This window comes from Sciurus carolinensis, chromosome X, assembly GCF_902686445.1.
Source record: "Sciurus carolinensis chromosome X, mSciCar1.2, whole genome shotgun sequence".
In the NCBI taxonomy this organism is placed as follows: domain Eukaryota; kingdom Metazoa; phylum Chordata; class Mammalia; order Rodentia; family Sciuridae; genus Sciurus; species Sciurus carolinensis.
Window position 1 is genome coordinate 80,245,999 of NC_062232.1, and position 12,428 is coordinate 80,258,426.

Below are 12,428 nucleotides of genomic sequence, written 5' to 3' on the forward strand. Positions count from 1 at the left end.
CTGCAATTCTTTACTAATTCACCATCTCAGCAGACATGTGATGTCCCTACCTCATTCTTAGAAATGGATTTGCACAGCTCCATGAACAGAAATTCTCTTTTCTTGATCAATTGCCCATATTTGTGAGTGGCTGAATGAAGAGCTATTCATTTTTTTTATGTCTATTTTACTTATCCTTATTCCATATGCAATGCAATAGATCCTAGGCATTTCATATTTACAAAGGACACTTAGTGAATATGTCCTTGACATTCCTAAAATAGTCAGTTGATATTTTAATTTGACTGTGTGTGACTGTGCCTATTTAATAAAAAAGACCGGATTGAAAATCATCGATAAGCTCTTTTGGGTTGTCACAATGCATATAAATGTAGCACTGGAGTAAAAACCCAGCAGAACCATTTTTCTATTTGCATGACATAAAAATTTCTATCATAAATTGTTAGAATAATAATGCAATTCCTTGTTGTAGGACTGGAGCTTCCCATGAAACTGAGGCAGCAAACCCCAATTCTTGTTATCAGTCCAGAAAAATTTCAGACATGTCACTTAGAGTAATAGGCATAATTATTAGAAAGGATAGAAAAGAAGAAAAAGGAACACTCTCAAGGGAGAGAGTGGGTCTCTCAGAGAGTGGATCCTGCCTGCCAGTTTTACTGAGGGTTCCAGGAAAGTTTTCAAAGTCCCACTCAGGTCCACCTCTTGACTTTTGACTGACAGCAGGATGACATCAGACTTTTAAGTCCCCACTGCCATGACCACTCTAGGTCACGTTGTCCCATGCTGACCAGTGCTAATTGAAACTTGTTCTTATAGTTTTTATGGTCGGGATGAATTATTCTTATCTCCCTGAGTTCTGGGATTTGGTCTGTGTAAGCATCACAAAATTCTCCAACTTCAGGGTCACTCGTGTTCTTCTTATGGACATTTTAGGTTTGCATTTCCCCTGCAGATAACAGGTTGTTTGCTGAGGAATGTAACATGTCCTGTGAACTTAAGCCAGGCAGGACTGCAGGTAAATAAATTGCTTTTTAAAAGTGAAAACCTGTGGGAGTCAACACAGTAGGCATATTTTGTAGAAGTATTCTCTTAACCTCATGATCCAACCCCTCATGTCTGTCTGCCCCCTATCACTTATGATTTGAGAAATTTTTGATATCTTAAGAGGAAAAATGTTTAATTAAATAGAATATACCATTCTTAGTGTATCTTCTCTTTTTCCAGAAGATGAGCTTACTTATATGCCACCAACTAGGATCTTTGTATTTGTGGTGATCTATTCATGACAAGTCTTTTCTTACATTGGAATCCTTAATAGGTAGCAAAGGACAAAATTACCCTTTTGCCCTTAAGTTAAGGACAAAATTACCCTTAACAAATACTCCTTCATTTGGGAGTGGTGATCTTTCCTATTTTGACAAAATTCCATCAGGGAAACAATCCACTATAAACTTTAAGTTATTTACATTTACATTTAGTAAGGTGTAATTTTTATCCAATAACTAGTGTTTTTTACTGGTGCTTGCTATGGGTAAGGCATAGAGAAAATACAAAGAATAAAGTCAATTTTAACTTTAAGTGTTTCTCCCTAGACATTTGGAATAATTTCAGACTTTAGTACTAATGCTCTTATTCAAGAACATCACAAATAATCTCAATGAATGTATAGATCTTTTATTAATTGTAAAATCACTTTAATTTATAAAACAAGCTATTTCTCATAGGTAATAGTAATACCTAAAATTTCTATATGCTATAATTATTTTAGCTGAGGAATAGAAAAAATATGGAAAGTTTAAAATAATCTCTCTGATGTTTAAAATTGTCTCTGTATGTGTTGAGAAAAATCCATATTTAAAATAATCAATATACTTTCAGAAGTGCAAAGGTAAAGACATATATAAAGAGACCAGGGATAAAAATGTAGACAAATCAACTGTACAATTTCTTTTTGAATACTTCTCAAACTTAAACAAAATATGGAAACCGAAAAGTTCTCCAAATTATATTTTTAAAATAAAGCACTTTTGAATAATCTAATCCCAACTGATTTATCCCCTTTCATATTGAATACAGATTCACAAGACACCTACATCCTGAAGTCATCTTTCATCAAACTGACGGATTTAATGAATCACTTATTCTGAATCTAAAAGATCTGTTTTGTCTTATGTTTTCTTTGGGAATTTGAAAAATAAATGTAATATAACTACATATACTTATCTCTCACTTTTTAGGGCATATCAGGTTAATTGCCAACAGATTTTTTTTTAACAGGAAGAAATTGATAAACTCAAAAACCTTTTAAAAATGTTTCCTCCTCATCTCCACATTTATTTTTACTGATTTTGTCTCTGCTTCTCACTTGCTCCAAGATTTTCTAAGTATCAGATTAACATGTGAAACCTCACTGGTTTCACTGAAAATTTATAAAACAACAAAACTGAGGAAATGTCCTTTGACAATAATAAATCCTTAAAATTCAGTAATACCAAATGCATTTACCATTCACCTTGCTCATAGCAAAGAATATTTATGAAAGATTCCTTAAATTTTGAGACCTTTAGCACATTATTTCCATTCACTATAGTTAGCATTTCAGTAATAGTCACTATTTCCAGGCTCATTGTTTCTAAAATCACATTAAAGCCCTTTGGATAGGTTTATTTATCTTCTTACACTTTTTATTCTAAAAATAGAAACTAATAAAAACAAACCAAATTAGTAACTGCCCAGAATGACATTTCATGTAAACCTTTATTGTATGTCTCCTTTTCAGAATACATTGTAATAATGATAAAAGTGGAATCCTGTAAATAATTTCTAAAGAGTCAGAATAACAATGAAAAATTAAGGTTTAATAATTACAAGAATTAACTGGCTTAAGCATGTTGTATTACGAATATATTTGGCTTATTAGCAAAATCTTTTGACCTCTTCAAAAAATTCAGAATCATCACTCTCAGACTTAAAAAATATCAAGTAAGTATTCAAAATATACTTATCTATTTTTAATTAATCTGTCATAGATGAATAAACAAAGAAAAGGTCCAATATACTGACATGAGAGTGTAAGAGTTTAGGGGCACTAAATACTGGGGATCAGAACACAAGGTCCTTGGCTCAGCAGGGTTACTAAAAATGCTAATAATTCTCAGACCATCTTTGCAATGCTTATGTGTATTATGTGATCTAGACAGTGGATCTCAAAGCAGACCTTGGGCTCAGAGGGAAGCTGCTAGAAATGCAAATTCTCAAGTCCTACCCCAGATGAACAGAATCAGAAACTCTGTTTTAACAAGTCATTGAGGTAATTCTGATGCATACTGAAGATTGAAAAACATTCTAGAATGTTGCATTTAATTTTCAGCAGTTGTAAACTTAACTCATCATGGAATGGAATGAGCATTTTATAAGTGCTATATTCTGTATATTGAAAGAAAATTAAAATAGGTTTAAAAGGTATGAACAAAAACTTCAACTTTAAATGCATCATTAATATGGGAATTAGTTAGAAATTTTCTCTTTACCAATTTGATTTTTTCCCCTCTTTCCTCTCCTACCTATCTCAAAAGAGAAAAAAGTATGTTAGGTTATGTTGCATCATCCTTTATAATCCTCTAATGACTGCTTTTCTCACTCAAAGTAAAAACTCACTTTATTTTTATTTTTATTATTATTATTTTTTTGTTTGGTGCCAGGGATTGAACCCAGGGACACTTAGTCACTGAACCTCATTCCCAGTCCTTTTTATGTTATTTTCTAAAATTTTGAGATAGGGTCTCACAAAGTTCCTTAGGGTCTTGCTAAATTACTGAGTCTGGGTTTGAACTTGCGATACTCCTGCCTCAGCCTCCCTAGCCACTGGGATTACAGGTGTGCACCAATGTGCCCAGTTTCAAACATTACTGTTTTATGAGGCCTTTCCTAAACACACTATCTAAAATTTCAACATCCTCTACAACCTTTTACTGTGCTTGCATACTATATCTTCCTCCTTGGCACTTGTATCTACTGTTGTAATATATTCTATTTGTTTACATCTTTAGTGGAAGTCTTTCCCTAATAGAATGTAGTTTAATAAAGAATATTCACTGCTGATTTTCAAGTGGCTAAAACTGTGTTTGACATACATTGGGAACTTAATAAATATTTGGAAAGTGAAGGAAGGAGGAGAGGAAAAGAGAGATGGAAGAAGGAAGAAAAAAGGAAGAAAGGATAACTTGATAAGGGTCCTCAAATTGTTAAAAATTACTCTTCACTTGGCTAAGCTATAGCATCAAGATAATGCTAAAATTCTCTTTCTGCCTAAACATCTCAAGTATATGGTTATAATCTTTACTACTTATCCTTATAATCTTCCTACCATCTAGATTCCTTCTTTACATCTCAATTAAGATCAAATGCTATTTTATCTAATAATAATATGACCTATGCTTTCTTGTAGTTTGCTTTTCCCAGAATAAGTTTGTCCATCCTTTTCTTTCAGTCTTTCTTAATTACTTTTTAAATAAGTATTTCTCACATCAGACCTTTATACATTGCTGGTGGGACTGCAAATTGGTACAACCACTGTAAAGCATTATGGAGATTCCTCAGAAAACTTGGAATGGACCCACCATTTGACTCAGTTATCCCATTCCCCAGTACATACCTAAAGAATTTAAAATCAGCACACCACAGTGATGCAACTACATCAATGTTTATAGTCACTCAATTCACAATAGCTAGATTGTAGAACCAACCTAGTTGCCCCTGAACAGATGAATGGATAAAGAAAATGTGGTATATAAATGCAATAGAATATTAGTCAGCCATAAAGGAGAATGAAATTATGGAATTTGCTGGTAATTGGATGGAACTGGAGATTTTCATGCTAAGTGAAATAAGCCAGTCCCCCCAAAACAAAGGCTGAATGTTCTCTCTGATATGTGATACTAAAACACAATAAGGGGCAGGGGAGGGAAGAATAGAAGTTCATTGGATTAGACAAAGGGGAATGAAGAGAAGGGAGGGGTCATGGGGACAGGAAAACAGTAGAATGAATTGTACATCACTTTCCTATGTTTATAATATGAATACATGAACCATTTAACTCCACATGATGTTCAAACACAAGAACGGTATTCTAATTAGAATAAGTTATATCCCATGCATTTATAATATGTCAAAAGATATTCTACTGTCATGTACATTTAAAAAGAACAAATAAAAAATAAGAAAGACCTTCAGTTTTGCTTATTTTTAGGTAAAATCAGAAACACTTTCTGTATTAACTAACAAATATAACCAATTTGTATTCATTGATACAACAGATAAAATGATATGGTATTTTTATCTTTTTGTTTTGAAAAATAAAATCACAAATCTATCTTGTTCTGCTTCATTATTTATTTATAGTTTTTAAAAATTTTATTTTATATTGATAAGGATACTTAACATGAGATCTCTGTTTTTAAACGTATAGTAAAGAATCATTAACCATAGGTCAAAATTGTATATAGCATATCTCTAAAATTTGTTTGTCTTGAACAATTGAGACTATACATTTTATTAGCAACTTCTCATTTCGCCCTCCCCCAAACTCCTGGTGACCATCATTCTACTTTCTGATTTTATGAGTTTGAATATTTTAGATACCTTATATAAGTGAAATAATGAAGTATTTGTCCTGACTTATTTTACATAATATAATATGCTCAAGTTTCATCCATGTTGTTGTACATTGAAGAATTTCCTTCCTTTAAAATGATGAAAAATTTTCCACTGTATGTAATACCATTTCTTTATCCATTTACCCATTGATGGACATTTGTGCTGTTTTCACATGTTGGTTATTGTAAACAGTATTACAATGAACACTGCAGAACAATTATCTCTTTGAGATCCTGATTTAAATTCTTTTGAATAAGTACCTAGACATGTTATTGCTGGATCATACAGAGGTTTTATTTTTAATTTTTGAAGAATTTCCATATTGTTTTCCATAGTGGATATAGCACTTTACATTTCTACCAAGGATGTCATAGGGCTCTAATTTTTCCCCATCCATGCCAACACATGTTGTCTTAAAAAATATATATATATATATATATATGTGTGTGTGTGTGTGTGTGTGTATGATGAATATACATGTATATAAATAGATATGTAAAATATATGTATATAAAATATATGTATATATTTGCTATTCTAACAGGTGTGTGATGCTATCTCATTTTGATTTTGATTTGTATTTACCTATTAATAGTGATGTTGAGCATTATTTCATACACCTTTTGGCCATTTGTATGTCTTCCTTGGAGAAATATATATTCATATCTTTGCCTATTTTTTAAATTGGGGAATTAGTTTGCTGCTATGGAATTGTATGAGTTCCTTACATGTTTTGAGAATGAAACCCTTATTTGATATATGACTTGTAAATATTTTCTTCCATTGCATAGGTTGCCTTTTCTTTCTTTCTGTTGATTATTTTCTTTACTGTACAGAACTTTACTGGTATGTTGTATTCCTGCTTATCTAGTTTTGCTTTTGTTGCCTGCATTTTGGTGTTCTTATCCGAAAAAACCTTGCCAAGACTAATATCATGTTTTCTTCTAAAAGTTTTATTATTTTGGGTCTTATGCTAAAGTTTTGATCTAGTTTTAGTTGATTTCTGTGTGTGGTATAAGATAAGCATCCAATTTCATCCTTTTACATATGGGCAGGCAGTTTTCACAACTCCATCTGCTGAAGAGACTATCCTTTTTCTACTGTGTATTCTTGGCAGCATTTTTGAAGATCAGGTGACTACTGTACATATGTGAATCGGTATCTGAACTTTCTGTTCCATTTGTTTATATGTTTGATGTCAGTGTTTACGCCAGCATTATACCCTGTTAATTACTGTAACATTACAATATATTTTGAAATTAGGAGGTATGGTGCCTTCTACTTTGTTCTTCTTTATCAAGATTGTTTTGGCTATTCAGGGTCTTTTGTGGCTCCATATAAATTTTAGTATTGTTTGCACTATTTACATAAAAATTCATTAGATTTTTATAAAGATTACATTGAATCTGTAGAAAACTTAGGTTATTATGAACATTTTAATAATATTAAATCTTTCAGTACATGAACAGAGGATGTATTTCCATCTTTGGTATCTTTTAAAATTACCTTTATCAATGTTTTGTAGTTTTCAATGTATGAGTAAGTTACCTCTTCAGTTAAGTTTATTCCTACTTTATTTTTGTTTTGCTTTCATAAATGGGATATCCTCTGCAAACTAGGGATCTTAAACTTCTTCCTTTCTGTTTAATGCCTCTCATTGCTTTTTCTTCCTTAAATATTCTGGTTAAGACTTCCAGTACTATGTTAAATTGAATTGGCAAGAGCAGACACTTGCTTTGTTCCTGATCTGAGAGAAAAGACTTTCAGTTTTAATTTCTAAGTATGACATTAACTTTGGACTTTTTATACATGGTTGAAGTAATATCCTTCTATACCTAGTTTGTTAAGAGATTTCATCATGGAAAGGTGTAAGATTTTGTCAAATGCTTTTGCTACACCTATTGACATCATCATGTGATTTAAATCTTCATCCTGTTAATGCAGTGTATCACATTAATTGATTTCTCTATGTTGAACCAATCTTACATTTCAGGGAAAAAATACCACTCAATTATGGTATATTATGCTTTTAATGTGTTGTTAAATTTGGGTTGCTTATATTTTGCTGAGGATTGTTTTTTTCATGTATATTCAATGAGTATGTTGGCTTTTCATTTTCTTTTTTGTGGTGTCTTTGACTTTGGTATAAGGGTAATGTTGTCCTCACAAAGTGGGTTTGGGAGTGTTCCCACCTTTTAAAATTTTTGAAAGAAGTTGGAAAAGGTTGATTTTACTTTTTCCTTAAGTGTTTGTAGAATTCAGCAGTGAAGCCATCTGTTCTGGACTTTTCCTTGTTGGAATATGTTTGAGTACTGATCCAGTTTCCTTACTAGTTACAAGTCTGTTCAGACTTTTTTTTTAAATGATTCAGTCTCAGTAGGAATTTATCCATTTATTTTAGGCAATCCAGTATGATGGCACATACTTGATCATATTCATCTCTTAAGATCATTTTTTATTTATGTAAAAAGTTGTAATATCCCTTCTTTTATTTTGAGTCTCCTTTCTTTCCTTAGTCTAGCTAAAGATATGACAAATGTGCTTATCTTTTCAAAGAATCAACTTGTAGTTTGGTTGAGTTTTTCTATTTTTTAAAAATTTCTACTCTAATCTTCATTATTTCTTTCTTTCTACTAACTTTGGGCTTAGTTTCTTTTTCTCTTTTTAGCTCTTTGGGGTGTAACTAGGTTGTTTATTTAAGATCTTTTTTCCCTTTTAACTTGGGTGTTTATCATAGTAACTTTGTTATAGTTTGGGTCTGAAATGTTCCCCATATACTCATGTATTGAAAGCTTGGTCTTAGGTTGGATTTTCAGGAAGTGATTGGGTCATGAGGACTATCATCTCATCAATGAATAAATTCATTGGTGGGTTCATAATTGATTGAACCATTGGGAGGTGGTGGAACTGTAGAAGGTGGAGTCTAGTTGAAGGAAGTTGTTAACTGGGGCTGTGCCTTTAAAAGGTATATTTTGTCCCTAGACACCAGCTTCTCTCTCTTTGCTTCCTTGCTGCCATGAGATAAGCAGCTACCTTCACTATGCCCTTCTGCCATGATGTTGTGCCTCACCTTAGGCCCAGAGCAATGGAGCCAGCTAACTACGGACTAAAACCTCTGAAACCATAATCCAAAATAAATCTTTGTGTCTTTAATTTGTTTTTCTCAGGCATTTTGTCATAGGTATGCAGAGGTAACATAAATAAGGTAATAACCTTACCTTATTCCTTATCTTAATATCTGAATATTTTTCTCTCTCAAAAATTTATAACTTGAATTCTAACTCCTAAGGTGATGGTATTAGGATGCAGAAACTTTCAGGTTATGTCATGAGGGTAGAGGCCTATGAATGTGATTAGAACTTCTGGAAAAGAGAACCTAGAGATCATATTCTCTCTTTCTGCTATATGCAGTTAAAATGAAAAGACAGTGGTCTACAAAGTAGGACCTAACCAAATGCTGAATCTGCCAGCACCTTAATTTTGACCTTTTAGTCTCCAGAACTGAGAAATTTCTATTATTTATACAATATGCACCTTATGGTATTTTTATTATAGCAGCCTTAATGGACTAAGATAACATCCCATTTAGAAGTGCTTTTGCCACAGCCCTAAGTTTTGTCACATTTTCATTGTTTTGTTACATTTTCATTTGTCCCACTGTATTTTCTAATTTCCCTTTTTATTTCTTCTTTGACTTACTGATTGTTCAAATATATACTACTTAGTTTCCAAGTATTTATAAAATTTCCAGTTTTTCTTTTGCTATTGATTTCATTCCATTGCAACCAGAAAAGATACTTGGTATAATTTCCATCTTCTTAAATTTGTTAAGACTTATTTGTGCCCTAATATGTGATATATCCTGGAAAATTTTCTGTGTGCTCTCCAAAAGAATGAACATTCTGCTGATGTTAGTTAGAATGTTCTGTAAGGATCTGTTAAGTTCATTTGGTGTGTAGAATTGTTCAAATTGTTGTTTCTGTGTTGACTTTCTGTCTGACGGTTCCATCTATTATCAAAAGCGGGATATTAAAGTCTCCTACTATAATTATAATGCTTTCTATTCTCCCTCTAGATTTGTCAATGTTTGTTTTATATATTAAGGTGCTCTGATGTTAGGAGCATATAAATTTATATTTGTTATATTATGCTGGTGAGTTGAACATTTTGTCATTATATAATATACTTCTTTGTTTCTTGTGACATTTTGATTTAAACTCTATTTTCTCTGATGTAAGATTAGCCACCCTGCTCTCTTTTGGTTGCCATTTCCATACAGTGTCTTTTTCCATTCCTTCAGTTTCAGGGTGTATATACTTAAAATTCTAAATACAATTTTTGTAGATAGTATATAGTCGTATATTGGGTTTGTGTATATTTAGCCAGCTCATTTCCTTGGATTGGGAAATTTAATTCATTTATATTTAAAGAAATTATTAGTATGAAGGATAAACTATTAAAATTTCACTGATTGTTCTGTTTGTCTTGTAGTTCTTTTGTCCCTCTGTTTCTCTCTTTTTATCTTTCATTGTTTTGTTTTTGGATTGATATACTTTGATTTCATTTTTTTTCTTTTGTTTAACTTCTATAGATAATTTCTTCATGGTAACCATGGGCCTTACATAAACTGTTCTATGGTTACAATAGTCTATTTTAAGCTGATGATAGCTTAATTTCAATCTTAAAGACCACAATTTTACTACTCTTCCCTCAACATATTGGTAATGGTGTCACAATTTAGATCCATTTATATTGTGTGTGCATTTACATGGTTTTGTTACTTTTTATTATACTTTTATCTTTTGACTTTTATACTGGAATTAACTGATTTACCAACTACCATCAGTATAATATAGTACGCTGTATTTGTTTCTGTATTTACCTTTATCAATGAGTATTGTATATAGTATTACATTGCTCTTGAGAATCCTTTTGTTTCAACTCAAAGAATCCCTTCAGCATTTCCTGTAAGGCAGGTTAAATGGCGATGAACTTTCTTAGTTTTTGTTTTTATTTCTTCTCTATTGTTGAAAACCAGTTTGCTGGATGTAGTATTCTCAATTGACATTTCCTTCTCATTTTTTCCTCTTTCTCTTACCAATCAATTTTATAATATTCCTGTCCTTAGTGTTATGTAGTATTTGATAGGCTTATAGTTCTTCTGTTAGCATATCAAAGAAGAGCAGTAACAGTGGTTCATACAAAGTATTGTGGTAAGGAATATATAAGGAACTTAAAATCATAACAAAACTGGTTGAATATATCTTCATTTTATTATCACCATAGATCAAAAATTTTAAACAATTCTGGTGATTAAAAAAATCCTGCCTTCAGAGACACAGATGGATAGCTCCAATTCACCCACAGGCCTTTGGTACACCAGAGTGCTATATTACTTGTTTTAAAATTTTAAAATTATATTCTCTGATCATCCAGGTATTACCATCAGTGAAACTTTTCTGCCTCCTACCTCTATCCTTTTTCCATACTCTCCTCCAATATTTTTAGTTCTATTATTTTATTATTAGTAGTAAACATACCCTTTTCATTGTTTGCGTTCTATATAACCCACCCTATGGTTTTGAACTTAGTTCTACTGTTAAATATTTCCATTGTTTATTGACAATCCTTTATTGTAGTTTCTTTAGTCATCCTTTGGTTAACTCAAGGTTATTAACTTGTAAGTTTCTCAAGAAAAAATTACATGCATTATTTTCTTAACTTTTCCATAAATGACACTTTTTCTCTACAGAATTTATATTTGAAGTGCAGTTTTATTGAAATTAAAAATCCCTAACTCATTCTGTCCTTTAGGAATAACAGATTTCAAACCTCAAAAACTTAAGATGTAAATAACTGTGTGAAGGGTTTAATGATATACAAGATTATATACAAATGAGAAAGCATCAAAAACTCCAAGATAGAAAGAAATATTTAATAAGTTAGCAAATATAATATTTAGAAATGAAAAGATAGGGATCTCTAGTGTTGGCTGATACCCTGCTTGGTTCTCTAGCACTGGCCCAAGTCCCATGAGGTGGTTCCCCATCTACCAACGTGTTGGGATGCCTCTGCTGCCATCTTGGATTATCCCCACCACTGCCATTACCATCATTAGTTGGGGCAGTTTCCATCCTGGGACACCTGCTAGAGACTAGAAGCTCATTATCAAGGTATCTATGGGTTAGCCACTGCTGCTGCCACCAACTTGGAATGTGGCCACTTACATCCAGGGATATAAGCGAAGTCCTGAAAGATCTTCACTGAGGGCCCTGAAGGCTTGGTTGCATCTGAGGTATCCCTGTTAGGTGTGCTAATAGTTACCATCTTGCTGCAGAGGGAGGAGAGAGCCTTGCAAGTTTCGGTAGGTGGGAAAATGGTGTGAGGGTATCTTGACCCCAACTCATCCAGCCAACCACCCAGCATCCACCTGAATCCCAGAGACAACTCAGGAGCACTAGTTGGGACCCAACATCAACCTGGTCCATGACTCCACCAAACCCCTGGTCTTGCCAGTTTGGCAACCAACAAGGTACTCCAGCTCTTCAATCCCTAGTCTCCCAACCATCCCCTAGCCACCAACTGGTCCAGTGCTTACAGCTACATGATTGACCCACAACTTTCAACACCTGGTCCTGATTTGCCCAATACAGAATAACTTTCTGAGATAGGTGCACAAGTCCTGGTGCTCAGCCCTCAGGACCTTCAGGAAGAGAGGTTCCTGCTTGGGAAATTGGAAACCCAGGGACAGGAGAGATACAATTAGAGACTAA

At 32.9% G+C, this 12,428-nt stretch overlaps 1 pseudogene; it reads right to left on the reverse strand.

The window, feature by feature from the left end:
* The window catches only part of LOC124971557 (importin subunit beta-1-like), a 173,724-nt pseudogene extending 161,742 nt beyond the window's left edge, over positions 1–11,982 (reverse strand).
* Between the last annotated feature and the right edge of the window lie 446 nt (positions 11,983–12,428).